The sequence below is a fragment of the Ornithorhynchus anatinus genome, chromosome X3 (genome assembly GCF_004115215.2).
Source record: "Ornithorhynchus anatinus isolate Pmale09 chromosome X3, mOrnAna1.pri.v4, whole genome shotgun sequence".
In the NCBI taxonomy this organism is placed as follows: Eukaryota; Metazoa; Chordata; class Mammalia; order Monotremata; family Ornithorhynchidae; genus Ornithorhynchus; species Ornithorhynchus anatinus.
In genome coordinates, this window is record NC_041751.1 from 15,806,556 (window position 1) to 15,829,447 (window position 22,892).

The window sequence follows — 22,892 nt, forward strand, 5'->3', positions numbered from 1 at the left end:
TTTCCACTAGGCCATGCTGCTTTCTTAGGCAGCGAGATGCTTAACTAGCGAGAGCATGTGATTCAATTTAAGGGGGCGTTATCCATGACTAAATGGTACCAGACCACCATCATACTTTTAATTGAATTAGAGGCCAACGAGGTAGCACAGGTAATTTGTCAGGTGAAGGAAATTGAAATGTGATTCCGTTTTTTATTTTCACCAAAATAGTGAGCATCACTCTCCAAAGAGAATGCTAAGTATATTATTTAACTCCTTGGCATGAGAAGCAACCACATTTCCATTCAAGCTAAGTCAATAATATATGTTTCCTTCCTTTTCGGGAATCAAAGCAACAGAGCATTTACTTCTGTATTTTGTGGATTGTAGGACGTGCCATTTGAGCAGCATGGACTCCGCATGGAATAACAAAATCCCCAGTGCTGTCAGGAAAAAACAAGTGAAAAATACTTTAGAAATGCTTCTCCTAACTTTTACAAAAAAGGCTCAGTGGGTAGATATTGGTCGGTGAGATTGCTCAGGGTGAGGCTAGGAATTGAGGGGGGGGGGGTTTCAAATATGAATTTGTGACACAAATGTACTCAAGGAAAACAAATTCTAGGGTCTAACAAATGTCTACTCATGTTGGAAACTCTGACCTGCTTATGCACCAGGCTTGCAGTCAGTGTACAGGGGCAAAAATGGGTGAGAATTTACCAGGCGCAAGGTTTTTTTTTTGTTTTTGTTTTTTAATGGTATTTGTTAAGTGCTTACTATATGCCAGGCACTTTACTAAGTGCTGGTTCCTCATATTTGTATGATTTTATTTTCGCAAAGAGCTTTCAGATCAGTTATTTCACTTAATCCTTACATCCTCCCTCCCTGGTAAAGGAGAGGCGGGTATTGAAAAGCAGCATGGTGTAGTGGGTAGACCACGGGCCTGGGAGTCAGAAGGCCATGGGTTCTAATGCCGGCTCTGTCACGCATCTGCTGTGTGACCTTAGGCAAGTCACTTAACTTCTCCGTTCTTCAGCTCTCTCATCTGTAAAATGAGGATTAAGACTGTGAGCCCCGTGTGGGACAGGGACTGCGTCCAACCCGATTATCCCGTACCTACCCCAGCACTTAGAACAGTGACCTGGCCCCTAGTAAGTGCTTAACAAATACCATAATTATCATTATTATTATCCCCATTTGACAAGTGAGGAAACTGAGCCTCAAAAAGGGAAAGTGACTCGCCTCAGGTCACACAGCAGACAGAGCTGAGGTTGAGTTCCAAGTCTTCAGACTCCCAGCCCTGTGTTCTTTCTACTAGGTCACACTTTCTCTCTCAGGCTCCAGGGCCAATAGCTGCCTCTTCCGGGCCCCGGTAGGGAACAGGGTTAGCCTGGGCTCTAGTCCTTCAGGCCCACCCCACTCCTCCTCCTCCGCACAGCAGCGGCTCCATTGCTCACTGTGGGCAAGGGGATGTGTCTCTTCACCCCTGTGTGACCTGGGGCAAGCCACTTAAATCCCTCTGTGCCTCAGTTGCCTCATATAGCAATTCCTTCTGCCTCTTAGATTGTGAGGCTGAGTGGGGCAGGGACTGTATCCGATTTGATAATCTTGTTTCCACCCCAGAGCTCTTCCCAAGCCTCAGCCCCACTGATTCCTCTGCCTTTCTCCCGGGCTCTCTCCCCTAGTGGTAACCTAGAATTTAAATGTAAAACAATTAGCAGGGTGGGAAATTGTGAAACGTTTAGCGGGAAGTGTGAAATCCCCCAGGAATGTGAAAGAACCTCCAGTGCAAATTAGAGCTGATTCCCACCTTTGAAATTCAAAAGCTTTCAAGTAGTGTTGAACTGAAAACCCAATAGCTTAGCAGTTTTATAAGTTTCCTTTGCTTGGTTTCAGTGCAACAAATAGGGCTGAATGTTGGACGAACCAGACAGACATAAGTATCACTGACATTTATTAAGGGTTTGAAATGTGCAAAACACTGAACTAACTGCTGGGTATAAAAGGAAGTCCAGTGTCGTGGGCAGGGAATGTGTCTGTTTGCCGTTTTGTACTCTCCCAACCACGGAGCACAGTGCTCTGCACAAGGAAGCGCCCAATAAATCCCACTGAATGAAAGTGAGGGGTTCACTGTCTAGGTGAGGGAGACTGACCCCTAGCACAACCACTCTATGTGCTAGCTCTAATGACAACAGATGTAAATTTAACAATGCAAAATCACTGCTGAAATAAATACGTGATATTTTCCTTGAGTGCTTACTATGTGCAGAGCACTGTGCTTTGCAGTTGGGAGACTACAGTACGAAGGAGTTGGGAGACGCGCGTTCTGCTTACGAGGAGCATAAATTGCCCTCTGAGGAGGGATCTTGAGATACCTTGGCTCCCCAGCCCGATAATCATCCCTTACCAGGATTTCTAGAGCCCAGAGGGGAGACTTCACCCTGGCAAGTCAGGTGGGAGAAGGCAGAAATCTGGCCCCATACGGAATGATACAGTCTCTGAACCTCCTGCCTGCAAGTGTCAGCCAAGGAGCAGTGAGGATTGATTGGCCGACTAGGAAGTGGCAGATCCCTTGGGCTCCCTCACGAGCTATTAATAATACCACTAATAATAATTGTGGTATTTGTTAGGCGCTTAGTGCGTACCAAGAATTGGACGAAGCCCTGGGGTGGATACAAGCAAATAGGGTTGGACACAGTCCCTGTCTCATGAGGCGCTCACGGTCTCAATCCATATATTGTGGAGGAGTTAACTGAGGCACAGAGAAGTGAAGTGACTTGCCCAAGGTCACACAGACATGTGGCGGAGCTGAGATTGGAATCCGTGGCCGTCTGACTCTCAGGTGTGGGCTCTATCCACTACACCATGCCAGAGACGTCTTCTTAAGGAAGAAAATCCCAATCGCCTAGTCTCTCTCAGTGCTTTTTTATTTGGGGGCGGGGGGAGAACTGTGGGTTGTTTTTTTTTTTTTTTCAATGGTATTTGATCGGTGCTTCCTGTGTGCCAGGCACGGGGCTAAGCTTTAGGATAGATGTACGCTGATCAGGTCGGACACAGTCCTGTACCACATGCGGCTCGCAGTCTTAATCCCCATTTTCCAGATGAGGTAACTGAGGCCCAGAGAAGTTATAGAACTTGGCCGAGGTCACACAGCAGGCAAGTCATGGAGGGTGGATTTGAAACCAGGTCCTCGGACTCTCAGGCCCTTGCTCTTTCCGCTGCGCTACAGTATTTCCATGAAAATGACTGAAGGAAGAGCCACCTGTTAATCCTCATTACTTCTGAAAGCCCACCTCCTCCAGCAGGCCTTCGTCCATTTGAATCCCAACACCCAGATTGTGTCATTATATCAGGCACCTTCAGGCGTCAGGATCTGGGTTCTCTTCTCAGCTGCGCCACATGTCTCCTGGGTGACCGGGGCAAGTCACAAAACTCACCTGTGCCTCAGTTACCTCATCTGTAGAAAGGGAATAATAGTGTGAGCCCCATGTAGGACAGGGACTGTGTCCGACCTGATTAACGAGTATCTACCTCGGTGCTCGGAACTGTGCTCGGCACAAAGTGAGTAAGCTCTTAACGAGGACCATTATTATTATTAGAAGCAGCGTGGCTCAGTGGAAAGAGCCCGGGCTTGGCAGGCAGAGGTCATGCGTTCGAATGCCGCCTCTGCCACTTGTCAGCTGTGTGACTGTGGGCACGTCACTTCACTTCTCTGGGCCTCAGGTCCCTCACCTGTAAAACGGGGATTAAGCCTGTGAGCCTCACATGGGACAATCTGATGACCCTGTTTCTATCCCAGTGCTTAGAACAGTGCTCTGCACATGTCCCAACTCTTGCCCCGGCCTGCTGTGTGACCTTAGAAAATGCCCACTTGGAAATCGGTCTAGTTAAAGCAAGGTGGAGAGTTCCCCACACTTGCTACTTGATCTACAGGTGGAGCTGCGTAATTTGAAACTCATCGGAGAAGGGCTAGGAACCAAACTCAGTACTTTGCCACTCCGCACAAACCAAGGGAGCTCCAAGCTCTCATGTACACAACCACAGCACAGATGAAGAGTACAGATGGAACCACCCTCCTCTGACAGAGAGGGAAACGCACACAGATGGCAAGAGCGTACAAGGATCTTCTGAACACGCCTGCCACCGTCGAGAAGGAGGCCTTTCGGAGCGCTCTGAGGAGGGGTGGAAGTAGCCTTGCTTTTAATTCCATCCCTTAGCTGTGGAATTGTTCAGTAATAAAGGAACTGCTGGAGATCCTAAGCAGACATTTAGAAAAGAATGTCTTTGCTGCAACAAAACACAAGAACAGTTCAGCATCTCACATTTCACAGAATACACAATGAGTTTGACATTTCAAAAAAAAGGATAGATCTGTTCTACTTTTGTCAACACCATTCAATAGTAACAAGAGAGTGAAATCTGACAAAAAAAAAAAAATGCCAAACCTGAAATGAGCCACCGTATTATATAACAAAGGGTTATGCTGAGCCTTTAAACGGAGTACAGCCTTGTGCTTTTCTGCCCAAGAGATGGCCTTCCCACGGTTTCCCAAATATTCTAGATGTGGCTGCCCTTGAGACGTACGCGTTTAAGAAAGGAAAGAAAAGCCGATCGGAAGGAATAATTGAAACTGGCCTAAAGTGCCTCTTTAATTCCTCTGATAACTTGTAGCTTCAAGAAGCTTCAGTGTGTATCTTTTTTCTTAAAAACGATGGCACAAAACCCCTCAAGTTGGTTAGTCAATTATAAATATGTTCACTTCTGTCTTCCCCTTACTGGGTAAGAATGACTAGGGAATGTTTCTTCTGGTTTTGTTTTTGTTTTGGGGGGGGTTTTGTTTTGTTTTGTTTTTTTAATAGCATTTGTTAAGTGCTTACTAGGTGTCAAACACTTCTAAGCTCCGGAAAAACATCATATGACAAAGGATTGAATCATAGCTGTTCAGTGTGGAGGAGGGGACGGATATGAAACATTCATGGAAGTACAACTGGTATGAGCTAGCAGATAACTGAATATGTGAGCTAGAGATAGGAGTGGGGAAAAGAACCATCTTGAAACCCAAGAAAACCTAGAATTGAAGAGATTTCTATGATCTCCTTGCCTAGTATTTCAAAGCCTTGCCTTTCAATGTTCTCTATCCCGGCGGATATCAATAACCAGTAATTCCCGCTGACACAATTGTGTTCTTCACCTTGATAGAACACACCGAATAAGCAGGCTTCCTGATTTTATGGATTTGATCTCTGTCTCTTTGGACCCAAAATGCACACTCCACAATTTGAATAGTGCTGTGATCAGGAAAACTGTTCACTGGACTCACCAAGCGGGCCAAGCACCCCTACCCACCGACAGGTCATACCTTCATTGACACCTCATCCCTAGGTCATGTTGTATCTATTCTCAAGCCTTCCCAAATGGGGGTTTTGGTTTCTGTAACAATCTGTTCCGTCGGCTGGTCAGCCAATGTTGCAAGTGCCGAAATGCCGCACCAAACAGGAAAAAAACAAAAAAAGCCGGCATTGGACATATGGTTCCAGCTGACGAATGGCTTGATCGGTGTTCCGTAATGCGCACCGAGAGGGTTCCAAATGGGTTGTCACCACCGATGCTGTTTACAAAACCACAGCGGTGGCTTGAGTTTGGGAAAACATATGGCTGATTCAGAGCTGTAACCGTCCCTGACAAACCCATTCATACGTTTACCCCACTGTTGATACACTAGCTGGAGTGTGGGGACATTTTTCCCTGATTGCCTTTGGTGATTGTGACAGGTTTTGCTTTCTCTAAAAAGTTCAAGGGGAGCAAAATGGGCCTCTTGTCTCCGAGCATGGAAGCGGGAATGTCAGCAGCGTTAGAGGGGCTTGAAACAGTGTTCGTGAGGTAATGTGCAGAATGCATCCCTTTCCCGAATGATCTCAGACAGGGAGAGATACCTTGTCTTTGGCCCGGTGAGATTAAACGATCTAATTTTCCTCCTCTGTTTACTTTTTCCCTGCTCTCCCTAACTGTCTCCTAGAGGTCCTTTTCTGTTGCCCGGCGCCAGTCAGACATCCATAGTAGCCACAAGAGGTAGCTACCTGATGCAGTTGTCAGGGACGAACCCTTTGCAGATCAAGCTTTGCAAGCATCTCTCCTCATGACTTATCTTGTACCCGGTCACGTAACCCAGGTGCCATGATTCAGCCAATCTCTTGATGGGCTTGTGATCCAGACGGTGGCATGGGGTTCATTCACTCCTATATACATTCACACACACACACACACACACACACTAATAATAATTAATAACTATGGTATTTGTTAAGCACTTACTATGTGCCAGGCACTCTAGTGAGCACCGGAGTGGATACAAGCAAATCGGCTTGGACACAGTCCTTGTCCCACGTGAGGCTCATAGTCACAATCCCCATTTTACAGAGGCACAGAGAAGTGAAGTGATTTGCCCAAGCTAACTCAGCAGACAAGTGGCGGAGCCGGGTTTAGACACGTACACGTATACAGTCGCGTAGATATAATCATATGTGTGTATACATATGAGTTTATATAGAGAAGCAGCGTGGCTCAGTGGAAAGAGCATGGGCTTTGGAGTCAGAGGTCATGAGTTCGAATCCCAGCTCTGCCACTTGTCAGCTGTGTGACTGTGGGCAAGTCACTTAACTTCTCTGTGCCTCAGTTACCTCATCTGTAAAATGGGGATTGAGACTGTGAGCCCCACGTGGGACATCCTGATTCCCCTGTGTCTACCCCAGCGCTTAGAACAGTGCTCGGCACATAGTAAGCGCTTAACAAATACCAACATTATTATTATTATTATTATAAACATGATGCCTGACTACTTGTTTTGTTTTTGCTGTCTCCCCCTTTTAATAATAGTGATAATAATAACGATGGCATTTGTTAAGCGCTTACTATGTGCCAAGCACTGTTCTAAGTGCTGGGGGGGAATACAGGGTAATCAGGTTGTCCCACGCGGCGCTCACGGTCTTCATCCCCATTTTACGGGTGAGGGAATTGGACCCAGAGAAGTGAAGTGACTCGCCTGAAGTCACACAGCTGACTAGTGGCGGAGCCGGGATTAGAACCCACGACCCCTGACTCCCCAGCCCCGGCTCTTTCCACTGAGCCACACTGCACACGGCTTTTAGACTGTTGTTGGGCAGGGATTGTCCCTATCTGTTGCTGAATTATACATTCCAAGCGCTTAGTACAGAGCTCTACACACGGCAAGCGCTCAATAAATATCACTGAGTGAATGAATAAATATATATGTTACATGTATATGACAAATACCCACCCTGACACAGGCATATGCTACCTTCATGCTGAGGTTTTACAAAACATGGTGCTGTAGTACTTAGAGTGTTCAATGCTGTGTACATGCACATTTATTCCAGAGGGACATGGGTTATTGGAAGAATATTCCCTAAGTCTAGCCTAAACATATACCACGGCAAAACGCCACAACTTTTTGGCCAAAGTGAGTGTGCAGATCTATGGAGAGAGATTGTCTCCCGGGATTATAATTAATAATGATAACGTTGGTATTTGTTAAGCGCTTACTACGTGCAGAGCACTGTTCGAAGCGCTGGGGTAGGTACAGGGTAATCAGGTTGTCCCACGTGAGGCTCACAGTTAATCCCCATTTTCCAGAGGAGGTAACTGAGGCCCAGAGAAGTGAAGTGACTTGCCCACAGTCACACAGCTGACAGGTGGCAGAGCCGGGAGTCGAACCCATGCCCTCTGACTCTGAAGCCCAGGTTCTTTCCACTGAAAGAAGCTTCCTGCATCCAAGCATCCCGTCTCTCTCTCACGTCCATCAACTGTTTCCCAAAGTGTTATTTCTGACTCGGGATACTAGTCCAATTCTGCCTTCAGAGGCACTGTATTAAAATCTGGGGTCTTCTGGGGCTGTTTTCCCCTTCTAGGTGAAACTATCAAAATAGTAATGACTTCTCAGAATTGAGCCTTCCAGTCGCTTCTTTTCATGCTGGGTTATATTGCTAGGAATGGACAGCCGATCTCTTCTGCAGCCAAATCAGAATGCCACCTGTGTTGTGGTCTGATCCCCTCAGAGATGGGCGCTCTCCTTTCTCAGCTGTGTCCGTCCGCAGAAACTCCTAGGCACGAGCTGAGTGTGAAATGGGATCCCACACCCCCTCCGGTGAGGATCATTTAGACGTGCCGTGGATTGCCTGGTTGTGCCGTCGCGAGATAATGGATGCTGAGTTGTATCCAGACAGCACCGATTTCCACCCCCCCAAGCTTAAATGACATTGTGGACCTCGTAGAAGTTGTCACCGCTGAAAGGCTTTTTCTTACTAAGGAGTGGAAAATAGGGACATTAGGTGGAAGAGTTGCTGTTTATCAGGGCTGTTTGGGGCAATTTTAAGCTTTTTCTAAACATAAATGACATTAGACACACCCAGCTGTCAGAGTGCCATTCTTCAACAAGTAACCTGGCTGTGAGAATTTTCAAAGCCCGAAACCGACTACGGGCACATTTCACAGGGGCGTTCCTGTCTCCCGGGGGAGGTTAGCATCTCTTTTTGTCAGTTTGACACAAATCTCCATGCGGCAACAAACGAGACCCCCTTCATGCTGTTCCCCGAATGCAGTCTTTGTCCCTGTCTTGCTTTTTCGAAAGCGTGTTAGGCACCGGGGCGAAAACCGTAAACAAAGCAAGCCGTGTGTAGTCCTCACCTAGGGATAGCCATTATATTGCCAACTCATTTGAATTAGAGAGCTGAGACAAGAAAATTGAAATATGTGGAAAATTGATTCCCCAAATCACCTACGGTCCGCTTTCCTTCGGTTGGTCTTAATTAGGAGCCAGCATCAACGTGACGAAACATAGGGAATGCCATGATTTTAACGTACGAAGTTTAGTATAGCTCTTATCGATCGACTGGTTGATCAGTGGTGGTTTTGGGAGTACGATCCGACGGGGTCAGTAGACACGTTCCCTGTCCACAAGGAGCTTTCGGTCTCTCTAGGCCTCACCCCACTGTAGGAATAATGGGCCACGTGTTCCAGTGAAAACACACCGTACAAGCAGCGTGCACTCACAGTGCTGAACGTAGCTGAAGGCACACAGCTGTGCATTTACAATGAGAGCTGCAGCATTTTAACGGTGATGACTGAATCCTTCGATGGTGAGTCATCTCCTCCTCTCCCGGTGCATTTTTCCACCGGCCTTCCAAATGCCACATCCAACTCTCAGCGAGCATTTGGGAAGAATGGATCTGTCCGCATAATATTTGGCAGAAAATGACCATTGTAATTCATCTTGAGTTCTTCACTGACATTTGGAACTGGGTGTTGAGGCAGAAAAAGATCCCATCCTAGCCATCGGTCATGTCCAGTAAAATGAATTCGGGTCAAAATTTCTTAAGTGAAGATGGAGGCGTGTGTACAGTCACGTGACCCTGACTTGATTTTGGGTTTTATTTGGAAGTCAGGCATTGTGCCAGCTGAAGATCAGATAAGTTGGCCTACCCAAAAGAAATACAGATGGAACATTTCCCTCTTTCTGTGATATTTATGAGAATTGGAAAGACATTTGTGGGCATATGTTGCAGGAAATTGAATTCTCTTAGAGAAGTGATGAGGGAAAAGGATGTTGATTGGACTCACTACAAGTGGGGAGAGGGTTTTGAATCAATGAATGACCCATTTTATTGCCCAGTGCCTCAGGGGCCATACATCAGAATTTTAAAACCTCTCAAAGCCCTAATCTGGAGGTTCTTTCTGGGCCGTCCTCTGCCTTATAAGCATGTAGAATGTGTGTTGGAATTCCTCAGAGGCAGGAACAGAAACCACTTGAAACTTTCTCCCTTTAAAATACCTTTTAAAAAGGGGGACCCTAGAAAAAAGAGCCGCAGACTAAGAGGCAAGAGGCCTGGGCTCTAATCCCAGGTCTGCTCTGTGACCTTGGAAAGGTCACTTAGTCTTTCTGTGTCTATTTTCCTCATCTTTAAAATGGTGACCTCTGTGCGAAGCAGGATCTGTGTCCTGTCGGAATGGACTGTATCTGCCCCAGCATTTAGCTCAGGAGCTAGACTCCCGATAATTCTTTCCATTGCCTCTCAGGAAATATATATCTTCACACTGATTCCGACTGGGCCTGATGGTCCGAAGAGTGGCTCTGAAGGCCTGATTCCTTTTCATTATTTTCTTTCGGACTAATTCTGTCTGTTAGTATGAATGGATATTCTTAGTTTCTCATTGCTGAGTCCCCAAAAGAGAAAAATAATTACCAGGTATAATGTGCCAAAACAGAGGCAAGGGCTGTATAACTGACAAGTAAATCTCATGGACTGCAGCATCTGCAAGAAGGAATTAAGTATCCTGTCTCTCCTCTGCCTCTGTGTACTAAAGCTAATGGAGGGTGAAATTTGTTTCTTTAGATAATTTTCAGTGATTTGATCTTCATCAACATAATCGTCGCGATTGTGACTTTTACTTGTTCTACTCCTCTGGGCCCCCCTTCCTTCTGAACCGCTGTTGGAGGTGGTTTGCGGACTAGCGTCAGAAAGTAGGTTAGAAGAATTAAAACGATGAGCGGCCCAAAATGACCCGTGGGTGAGGGTGCCATCTTCCAGCCTCTGAGTGAGTGAGGGCCAGTGTTTCCAGCTCTGAAAGTGAATTCCACTCCGCAATACATCATAGAAAATTAAGTAATCTATCAGTGCTATTTATTGAGCGGTTACAGTGTACAAGGCACTGTACTAAATGCTTGGGCATTCGGTACAGCGGAGTTGGTAGACACGTTCCCTGCCAACAGCAAGCATACAGTCTAGAGAGGGAAAAAGACATTAATAAAGATAAATCATTTTTAGATATGAACATAGTGCTGTGGGGCTGAGGGGAGGTGAATACCAGAGGTCACAGGTCCAAGTGGGTAGACGATGCAGAAAGGAGATGAAGTGGGGGGGGGAAAAAGGGCTTAATCGGGGAAAGCCTCTTTGAGGAGATGTGACCTTGCTGTGGCTTTGAAAATGGGGAGAGTGAGGATCTGGTGTATATGGAGAGGGAGGGAGTTTCAAGCTAGGGGAGGACGTGGGAAAGGGTTTCACGGTGAGATAGGCGAGAATGGGGCACGGTGAACGAGCGAGCGCTAGAGCAGCTGCGTGTGTTGGCCGGGCGATAGAAGGAGATCGGTGAGGTAAGGTAGGAGAGGCGAGCTGATGGAGTGCTTTAAAGTCGATGGTAAGGAGCCTGTTAAGCCACTGGTTAAAGCCAGTGGTGAGAACCCGGTGCTCACGACTCCCAAAGGAGCATGGAATTCCTTCTGCAAACTGAAACTGATTCCCAGCAACTTTGAATAGTCGCCTGGCTTTCATGATGCTGCATTTGGGATTTTTAACGAGAAAATTGTTTTGCCATTCCACCTTGCTTCTCACTGTATTTGGCCGGGGATAATCCAAGCCACCCTTGGTCCTGAAGTTTATTCATCCATGCCCTGAAGGAGGGCTTTTAAATAGAGGAAGAAACTGGATAAAATATTATCAGGCAGAAAATGAATTCAGGAAAAAAAATAGGTCTCAGTATGCGTTAATATGTTGTATATGCAAAAATATAGGTACATTAGCTTGAATACTTTATGCGTGGTCTCCCAATGAGGAAAAATAGTATGAATTTAGATTTTTTGGCTGCACCTTTATTATCATCATCAAAAAAGACTGAACTGCACATTATCTGGCTAATTTGGACCCCAAGATATGATGATCTTGTATACCTGGATATTTCAGTTTAATTGTGTTTTTACCCTAATTATCCAGAAAAGTGAAGTTAAAATTTTCTTAGGCCTGAATCAATTCATAAATCGTATTGAAATGCCTGGTGAGTGCAGAGTATTGTGATGATAACGGTCATAATAATTATGGTATTGGTTAAGTGACTATTATGTGCCAAACACAGTACTGAACACTGGAGTATATACAAGATAATCAGGTCCCCCCTGAGGCTCACAGTCTAAGAATGACTTGTTGGGAGGATGTAATAAAAATAAAGGCATATTCCCTACCTCAGAGATCTTAAAATGTACTGGAGACGCATGAATTTATAAATACTGGGACCAAGAGGGAGAACGAGGATATATTTTACAACCGCAAATGAGTCTACTGTTCCTTATATTTAAGCCCTAGTGGAAAACAGACTCTTCTACCAAAAAGGGAGGCCTACGTTTAAAGTACATTATGAAGATGAAATATCTTAAATGATATTTGTATTACAGTGGGCGATTGACCTTCGCATTTGTTCTTGTATTTTCACTGGATTCCGTTTTTCCCCCCCGTTGCCCTGGCATCATTGGACAGGCACCAAGTTACCCCAGAAGTAGAACTTACTAACCTTCCCCAACTCTTTGTCAACAATATTGATCTTTGGCCATTTGTTCCAAGCTCAAGGATCAGATCTGAATGTGGTAGCTATAGTTGGAATCCATCTGTAAGATTGAAATTACGTGAGGGCAGGGACTGTGTCTTTAGTTTCTGCTGTATTCTTGAAAGCACTGCTAACTCTAATTCCTATTTGAAATTTATCCAAGTGTCTCTCGCACGCTAGACCATAAGCTCCTTGAGTGCAGGGATCATGTCTTCTAATTATTCTGTGCTCTCCCAATCACTTAGTTTAAGACTCAGCACCCATTAGAGGCTTAATAAATACTACTGATTTTTTTTTTTTTCTTTTGGTTGATTGATTTCTAGTTTATAGTCTCCAGCACTGAGCACTGAGTTCCGGCCTCAGCGAATGCTCTTTTTTGATCAGCAGTTACCTAGGACCTGTTCTATGTATCTATCCATCCTAGAGAAGCAGCGTGGCTTAGTGGAAAGAGCACGGCCTTGAGAGTATGAGATCGTGGGTTCATATTCCGCCTCCTCCACTTGGCCGCTGTGTGACTTTGGGCAAGACACTTAACTTCTCTGGGCCTCAGTGACCTCATCTGTAAAATGGGGATTAAGACAGGTGGGCCTCCCCGTGGGACAACCCGATCACCTTGTATTTATCCCAGCGCTTAGAACAGTGCTTGGCACATAGTAAGTGCTTAACAGATGCCATTATTATTATTATCTGTCAGAAACTAGCTGGTGCCGAATCTCCATCTTCTAGATAATTACATTCTTTTCTCTTTTCAATGGTATTTGATAAGCACTTACTACGTACCTGGCACTGTACTAGGTACCAGAGTAGACAAAAGCTCAACATATTGGACACAGTCCTTGTCCCCCGTAGGGCTCACGGTCTTAATCCCCATTTTACATACAAGGTAACTGAGGCTCAGAGAAGTTGTCAGACAGTCGTACTTATTGAGCGCTCACTGCCTGCAGAGCACTGTACTAAGTGCTTGGGAGAGATCAATGTAACAGACACCCCCCCCCCCCCCCATGAGCTTATAGCCTAGATGGAAAAAAAACCCATTAATTTAAGCAAATAAAATTACAGACACGTACATAAGTGATGTACATAAGCGACTTCCCCAAGGTCACACAGCAGACAAGTGGTGGAGCCAGGATTAGAGTTTAGCTCCTTCTGACTCCCTGGCCCGTGCTCTATCCATTACCACACATCCTTTTCCCCAAAGACGGGGGGAGACCAATGTAACAGTAATTCAGCTCCAGTCGGGATACTCTTCAGCCTAGTAGGGCCCCGTTCTCGGTAATAAGGGCATGGCAACAGATGGTACTTTCTTTGCTCCAAAGGAAAAATCCATCCCGACCCTGTTCCTAAAAGAATCAGCTATCAACTGAGAAGCAGCAGAATCCTTACAAGTGCCCTGGAGAAGAGAGTGACGAACTTGAAACTTAAAAGTCAGATAGAGTTCTGTGCTTTCCGATTGTAGATTAGGGAATTATCTGTCGCTGTTGTATCTCAGTGACCTAACCAGTCCTCCTGGGAGTTTCTGCTATTTCTAGCATCCCTCTATGGCTACTGTTATGTCTCTGTGGGCCGGGGACTATTGACTTTGAAGTGGACATCAATTTCACCCATTGTGACTGTAATACAAAATTCAAGAATGGACAGCTTTTAAAATAGTAGCCTGCAACGGGACCCCAGAACCACTCAATAATTTAATATCCAAACCGTCGAACTGTGTGGGTTGAAAAAAAGGACTGGTTTTCTGCCTCAGAGGACAAGCTTCCCTAGATCCAGAAAACCAGCCCATAAACCAGTAAAATATTGCCACTCAAGTCCATGGCATTCCTTATAAGATGAAACAATAAATAATGGAAATGAGAACACAACTGACAAATTACTCTTAGAGTAGAGAGGCAGTAGGTACCAAGAATGGGGCAGAAATCAAAATTGAACCAGCAGGGAGATTGGAAAAGCTCAAAATTAGCAGAGAACAGAGCAATGCGAAAAGAAGAAAAGGCTTACATCTGGTATTTATTTGTAATGTAAAGTAAATGTGAACACATTTACAAGCCCCTTCATATAAGACAAGGTAAAGTTTGGAAGGGTTTATGCCCATAATCAGAACAGATGACATTTGCCAGTCTGGATTAGTCAAGTAATTTCATCTGAATCTCCAAGCCATCTGTCCTGCCTATTCTATGAAATTCACACTAACACTTAATTTTTTTTCATGAACTTTAAAGAAAACGCTTTCTTCATTGTTCTGTGCTTGTAACACATGAATGATGTAACTGTGAGACATCACTTTTAAAACATTCACTGGGCTGAGCTTTTGTGTTGGAATTTGTGTGTTTCATAGGAAGGTCATTTCTTCTCTCTCTCTCTCTCTCTCTCTCTCTCTCTCTCTCTATCTCCTTCCCTTCCTCCCTCCCTCCCTCTTTCTGTCTGTTCTCTCTCATTTTCATTCATGTCTTTGGGCTCCTGTTCTGTAGTTGTCATGATATCAAATCCACTTTATGCTCCAATTAAGTTGGTCCCCTTAGACGGAAGGGGTGTTTTTTAGTAGATGGAAAATTGCCTAAAAGATTGGAGTAAAGCAGAGAAGAAGGCAATGCTTTTTTTTTTTTTTTTCTAGCTGGATCAGTCACCAATCAATGAATGGTATTTATTGAGCACCTGTAGGGTTCGTTCATTCATTCAGTAGTATTTACTCGACACTTAACTTTATGCAGAGCACTGTAATAAGCGCTTAAGAAAGTACAGTGCCGCAATAAAGAGTGACGGTCCCTGCCCACAACGGGCTCACGGTCTAGAGAGTTCAAAGTAGTTGTGAGAATTCAACAGGAGCCAAACACACATTGCTTTCAAGGAGCTCAGAGTCTGATGTGAAAGGTGAACAAAAAGATGTATATACAAATATTGTGAACGGGAGGAAGAGTAGGTTGTAATAGGAAGTAGAATTCATGAGGAAAAAATGTTTGAATAGGCATTTGCATATCCATAGGTGCTGATGTTGGGCATTAAACAGACAAGTGCTAAAGTTGGCTATTAGGAGAAAACAACTCAGAATGTTCCCATGTTATTTGTTAAGTGCTCACTATTGCGCCAGGCTATAAGATGGAATAGATACTAAGAGATCGGGTAGATACAAGATAATCAGGTTTGCCACAGTCCCTGCTCCACGGGGACCGTTCAGCGTCTTAATCCCCATTTTACAGATGAGGTAGCTGAGGTACGTAGAACTGAAGTGACTTGCCAAAAGTCATGCGGCAGACAGGTGGAGGAGCCAGGATTAGAAGGCAGGTCTCTGACTTCCAGGCCCATGCTCTTTCCACTAGGCTATGCGAATTAGTCAGAGAGAGCTTCCTGGAGGGGTGGGATTTCACGAGGGCTTGGAAGATGGGGTAAGTTGTGTTCCGGTCGATTGGAAAAGGGCGGGAGTCTTCAGACTGGAAACTAGGGTCAACAGGGTTGGAAGTGGGACAGTCTAGAGTGTAGCCTAGTGAGAAGGTGGTCTTATGAGTAATAAAGCATCTGAAATGTAGCAGGTGAGAAGGGCCCGCATTTAAGATGCAGAAAACTTTTGGAGAACCCTTGAAGCAAACTTCTGCAAGCCCTTTCCTCAAGGAGAACAGCCTGTCTCCCAATCTTTACCCACGGGGCTGGTCTGGCTCCCACAGTCCTCCGCTGAATCGCAGTGTTTGAGACTGTGCCTCACTGCATTTTAATAGTGCTTAATTTGCCCTCCTGACTTGTAAGCTTCCCATTCAGGTTATCATGCAGAGTGCTTTACCATTTTTCTAATCACAGTCGTGTCTTAATGTTTTGAGCAAAGGCTGTGTTTTCATCTATTAGACAAATTAATCTTTTAAAAGTGTGATCTTCAACCCTGTGTGTGTGTGTGTGTGTGTGTGTATGCATGATTGTGTTTGCGTTAACAATGCCAGTAATTATTATGGTACTTGTTAAGTGCTTACCTATGGGCCAGGCATTGTCCTAAGCAATGAGGTAGGTACAAGAGAATCAGTTTGGACCCAGCAGACCCTGTCCCAGATGGGGCTCACGGTCTAAGAAGGAGGGAGTAGGGTTGAATACCCATTTTAAAAATGAGGGAACCGGAGCACAGAGAAGTTAAGTGACCTGCCCAAGGTCACACAGCAGACGAATGGGAGAGCTTGGATTAGAACTCAGGTCCTTCTCACTCCCAGGCCCATGCTCTATCCACCAGCCTGTCAGTCAAACTTCAGAAATTATCAGGGGTTTAAGGTATTATTAGAAGGATTCCTCAATTTTTTTCCTAGAAAATCTTAATTGGACTGCATGCTCCAATTTCTCCGTGCCTGATGGCATTCTCTCTCCAAACGGTTCCATTAGTTGTCTCTGTTGCATTTTTATATAGACAAATATGCAAAAATTATTCTCAAGAAGAAAAGGCTATTCTCAAGAAACTGGTTTCAGTTTGGTCTGCTACTGTAAATGAGAATCAATTCCATTTTGCTCTTTTTATTCTCCACATGGCTGTGAATCTGCCTGACCAATGTTTCCTTGCTGCTGTGTCTTTGTAGTTATTTTTGTCAGCCGTTCTTAAATGGCATCAATGGGCATGTGGGATCCAATGCGTCCTTCATTATAAATCACCATACAGCCAGTATATTGTCCTCACTAATTATGATCACAAGAGAGGTACTGAACAATAACCAGGCATATGGAAGAACGTTCAGTTAAAAATGCACTTTGTATAAAATATTAACATAATAATTGAATGTGAACGTGCCAGTCGACAGTTGCCTTAGCATCGTCTTTTTAATGAAATCTCAAATCTCAGTAATATTAAGATGCCTCTAATTAGGAAGACACTTTTCCCCAAACTGTTCCCTCAGTAGGTATGGTGGATCATATGAATTGTTATGTCTGTGGATTTATCTGCGGTCAATTTTGTTTACCTGCTGATTTTTTTTTTTTTCCCTTTAGAGATCAGAAAAACCAGGAGTGATTGTGGGGTGGGATGGTTTAGGACCTGGGTTCTAATCCTGGCTCCACCACTTGTCTATTGTGTGACTTTGGATAAGTCACTTCACTTCTCTGTGCCTCAGTTACCTCATCTGTAAAATGGGGATTAATATTGTGAGCCCCATGTAGGACGGGGACTGTGTCCAGCCTGATTAGCTTGTATCTACCCCGGCGCTTGGAATAATGTCTGGCACACAGTAAGGACTTTACAAATACCATAAAAAAAGTTTGAGTCGTGATGGTGGATGGCTTCAGTGGTTTTGGATTGATGCTAAAACACTGGAACACCACTATGGTGCCCCTAGATCATAGGTGAGATCGGATATCCCAGCTCTGCCACTTGTCAGCTGTGTGACTGTGGACGAGTCACTTAACTTCTCTGTGCCTCAGATACCTCATCTGTAAAATGGAGAATAAGACTGTGAGCCTCATGTGGGACAACCTGATGACGCTGTATCTCCCCCCAGCGCTTAGAAGAGTGCTCTGCACATAGTAAGCGCTTAAGAAATACCAACATTATCATTATTATTATTATTATTATTATATCCAAGAGCCCTTCACCTTGTAAAATTGCCGAAAAATAATGACCTTTTTCCAGAGATAGTGGGAGATTTCTATTAGTGTGTCGACTTTAGCTCTGAGCTATCTGTAGACGTGCCTTTCTGGTGGCCTTTCTACTTGAATTTCGTCCTGCTGTAAATGGAAATTCTAGTTTACCTTTAAAAGAAAGAATAATAGTGGGGATGAGATTAATTGGGAATTCCCTAGTATGGAGTGAATTCCTGAACTCAGAGTCAGTCAGTCAATTACTGGTATTCGTGGAGTACTTATTTTGAGCGGAGCAAGTTTGGGAGAGTACGAGGCAGTTGGGCATACGTGATCTGTGCCGCCATGGAGTTTACAATCTCCTACAATCTAAATAACAGATTGGGCCAAAATAGAGTATAAAGATATGCTCTCAAGTGTTGTGTGGAGGGGAGGGTGGGGTGACTATCAAAGACATAAGGGCATGGATGCAAGAGCCTAGAGGACATAGACCCAGCAGTGTTTGGCTTCTCCGGTAAAGTGAGGTTCCTGATTGCAAGAACCCGGTCTCTACCTAGTCGGCTGCAGTCATCAGGTGATAATGCACAGGCAGGTGGAGTGGATGGCACGGATTAAGATGAAGTAAAACCCCGGGGAATAAATACTAGTGCTTTGCACACAGTAGGTGCTCAATAAATGCTATCGATCAATTGACATGGCGCAGAGGTTCAGGCTGAACGTGAATGTGGTTTAGGTTTCGGGGTGACCATAAAAGAAGCTGCCGGCGCATTTTTGCTTCATTTGTTTTTGATGCAGCTTGTTTTCCCCTCATTGATTTTCATGGCTGATTAAATCATAGTCACCTATTCTATAGAGATTGTTTCACTTCCCTTCGATTCATCATTTTTCTCATGCTCAGTTCATCTTCTCATTAATACTTTGCGCCCCTCTAATCACACTTGCTGCCCATTAATTGAACCTGACATTACCTTGCTGGGCTAGCTGTGGAATTTTGAGCTTGGAAGAATATCCCAGTCCTTTTGCTCCTTCCCTGAATCTCTGTCCCCATACGTACATACATACGTGCTCATAGATATCTCCACTGTTCTTATCCTCAATATGACCCGGTAACCGCCTCTTCCATGAAACACTTGGGACTTCCCTCCGTTCTCTAGCATGAAGCTGATATAATTGTGTTACTGTTGGAAAACTCAGTGAATCGATAGTATTTATCGAGTTTTTTATGGTATTTATTAAGCACTTACTATGTGAAAGACACTCTTCTAAGTGCTGGGATAGAAACAAATTAATTAGGTTGGATACAGTCCCTGTCCCGCATGGGGCTCGCGATCTAAGCAGGAGGGAGAACAGAACTGAGGCACAGAGAAGTTAAGTGACTGGCCCAAGGTCATGCAGCAAGTACTTGACAGGAGTGCTTGCTGAGTGCTTACTCTCTGCAGAACCCTGACCTGAGCACTTTGCTTGCCCAGTTGAGAATATTAAATAAGATTGCCACAAGGTCACTCTTTCCTTTGGCCCCTGGGGATTTGAAATACAGGTTTGAATTCTTTGAACTGTAGTCTCTGACTTTCCTCCCAGATGCTGGTGATTCACAAGTCTGTGTCAGAGGCAGAAGAATAAACTGGAAATCAATCGATCAATCTTATTTTTTGAAGGTTGGCTATATGCAGAGCCCTGTACTAAGTGCTTGGGAGAGTACAATGTAACAGAGTTGGTAGACACAGTCCCTGGCCACAACAAGCACTCTTAGTACCCCAGGAGAGGTTACAGTTTATTGCAAGTTACACAGACTGCATCGCTGCTAACCCATCTTAATGGAATGGTGAATCAGTCCCTCAGTGGTCTTTATGAAGTGCTTACTCGGAGCAGAGTACTGTACTAAGAACGTGGGCGAGTGCAACAGGGTTGGTAACACGTTCCCTGCTCACAGTGAGCTCAGCCTCTAGCACTTGACAGTAAACACAACCAAAGGGTTGGCTTGGGCAGGGTTTGTGAAGCCTTTGGGATAACAGTGATAACATATGACACTTCACCAAAGACAATCTGTAATTTCCTCCAGAACTGAATAAGCAGAGTGGTCTTTAGTGGATAGAAAGTTAAACTACATAATGAAAATCAGTGAATGTTTTTGAAAACCAAGGGACAGGAAAGGGATTACCAGAAGTCTGAAAAGGTTAGCGGTTATATTTCCGCTACATGCGTCTCATGCAGGATTCGACGTGTCGTAAAATAATCTAACCCACAAATTATGAGGAAGGGAGAGGGTCCAGTAAAAGAAGGGAAGTCCATTCCAGGCTTTTAAACAAATTCAGCTCCACCGAGAGTTGATGCTCCTCGCAGAGGAATCCAGTCACACCTAAGGAGATGAACATTGAAAACCTGCCAGTAAGAATGCTATGATGCGGCCAATGATGCACATTGTACAACTTGTAAAAATGCCTCCGTTAATTGTGAGAGAAGTTCAGAAATTACATTGACCCGCGTTTTGGCACATTAAAAGCAATTAGGCGTGAAGAAGAACGCTAAGCCAAACCTTGCAGATTGACTCATCTTCGCCTGCTTCCAGTCACGTGCACAGGCAAAGAGTTGAAAGGCAATTCAGTGAGTCTGTTGCTTCACTTTTTAAGATTTTACTTCAGGTGGGCACACTCTGAACGAATCTGCCTTTTCGTCTAGTGGTTTGGGTGGGGAAGGCAGGATTGGTCGGCATATTACGGTGTGGAGGTCGAAGGTTTCTCAGAAAGACTATTCTAGTGCTATTTACAGTCTTTCCATCCTGTGTATAGCAAGGTTTGTCTAGGGCAGAGCATATACGACAACAGCCAGTATCAGTTCTGAATTTTCAAGAGTGGGTGTGCTCCCGTGTATCACTGCTATCTACTGAGCAGTCTATCATCATCTTCATCGAGCACTTACTCTGTGCAGAGCACTGTACCGAATGCTCGGGAGAGTACAGTACAAGAGAGATGGCAGACATGTTCTCCGCCCACAACAAGAACTAGATAAATGTGATTGATTGATTGATTGATTGATTGAACTCTCCCAAGCATAAGTGCAGTGATCTGTACAACGTTAAGTGCAAACTAAATGCTATTCATTTATGTATCCACGGCTACTCAGAGCACATGTTTTGAACATACTGAATGTGCCCATAGATCTTTCCACAAAGAGGAAAGGAGAGGCTTAGTCAGGGAAGGCTTCTTGGAGGAAATGTGCCTTCAATAAGGCTGTGAAGGTGATGAGAGTGATTCTCTGTCGGATATGAAGGGGGAGGGCATTCTGGGCCAGAGGCCGGACATTAGGTGGGGCTCAGTGGCGAGATAGACGAGATTGAGGTACAGTGAGAAGGTTGGCGTTAAAGGAACGCGGTACTTGTTTCAGTGTCCCGCATGCAGTGGGTACTCCATACATAATAATGGAGTTTAACATGTACTGTGGGCCAAGCACTGTACTAAATCTTGGGGTAGGTATAGATAATTAGTTGGGTCACAGTCCCTATCCCGCATGGGGCTCATAGTCTAAGAGGGAGAATAGATATTAGAGAGAATAGAGAAGCATGTGGCTTAGTGTAGAGGGCAAGGGCTTGGCGGTCAGAAGTCGTGGGTTCCGATCCCGACTCCGCCACTTGTCTGCTCTGTGAATTTGGTTGTCACTTAACTTCTCTGTACCTCAGTTACCTCATCTGTAACATGGGGATTAAGACTGTGAGCCCTAGGTGGAACAACCTGATTACCTTGTACCTATCCGGCACTTAGAACGGTGCTTGGCACATAGGAAGGACTTAACAAATACCGTCATTATTATATTTCATCCTCATTTTACAGATGCGGAAACTAAGGCAAAGAGCAGTGAGGTGCTTCGCTCAAGGTCACAGAGCAGGCCAATGGCGGAACTGGCATTAGAACCCCTGTCCCGCGATTCCCAAGCCCACGGGCTTTCCAATAGGCCACACGTTAATAGCTTGATTATTCACTCCCACCTCCTCCCCTTCCTGCCTCCAATTCCATCTGGTAAAACCACTGAAAATAGAAGGAAAATCCCTCTTTTGTTTTCACTCAGTCTTTTTCTCTCGGCTCCCAGAAGGAGACTGGGCGCTCCCCACCGTTACCAAACTTTAGCCAAGTCACGGTCGACAGCTATGCAGCTGATTTTTCAAACAGGAAATACTCTAACTTCACAGGAAAGACGAACTAACTCCTGGGATGACGTCATTACTGAAAATGAATATTAACTTAAGAAAATTCAGGCCTCTGTGTTCTTATGTGGCTGAAATACTTCATCTCATTTCTTTAAAGATTAGACGACAGGAACCCGAATCACGCTATCTGCGGTTTTTCATTTGAATAACAATTTGACAATATTATTCACTGAAAACCAGGCCATGATAACAATTTAATAAAATAATTTTGGGTTAATATGAATCCTATATCTCTTTTTTCCCCAACATGATTTATTCTTCACCTAGGCTTGTTTATAAAAAAGAAATGTCTCCTTAAAGCAACTATCATAGATATTTGACATATTCGCGGCATAGAGTTAGCATGTGGAATGAAACAATGAATTTCCAGAATTTTTTTCAGCCCTCTAATTGGACTGGGATGATCAATTCCAGATTACAGTTCTGATTCTCTTTTCATTTTAATGAATAAAATAGACGTGTCTTTCTTCTCTAAAGAAATGGAAAAAAAAAATGTCTCGTATTTGAGATATTTTAGTCTCTTTTTCTCTCAGAGTACATACTTTTCAGCATGTGGAAAGTAATTTGAGTGTATAACTGGCTTGTAAAACACAATTCTGAAGAAGAACTCCTTTTTCATTATTATTACAGCCACATGCAATAACACTGTTAACGTGAAAGGCCAGGCAGCTTGGCCATTACAAACCCTGCTTTCCGTTAGTTTATTGCTGTCTTCTAATTGAAACTCAATATTGTTATTTTAATCTAAGAAATGTTTTAAAGCCCCCCCAAAACAGCTTAGAGGTTTTAAATAGTCTATGTTTGA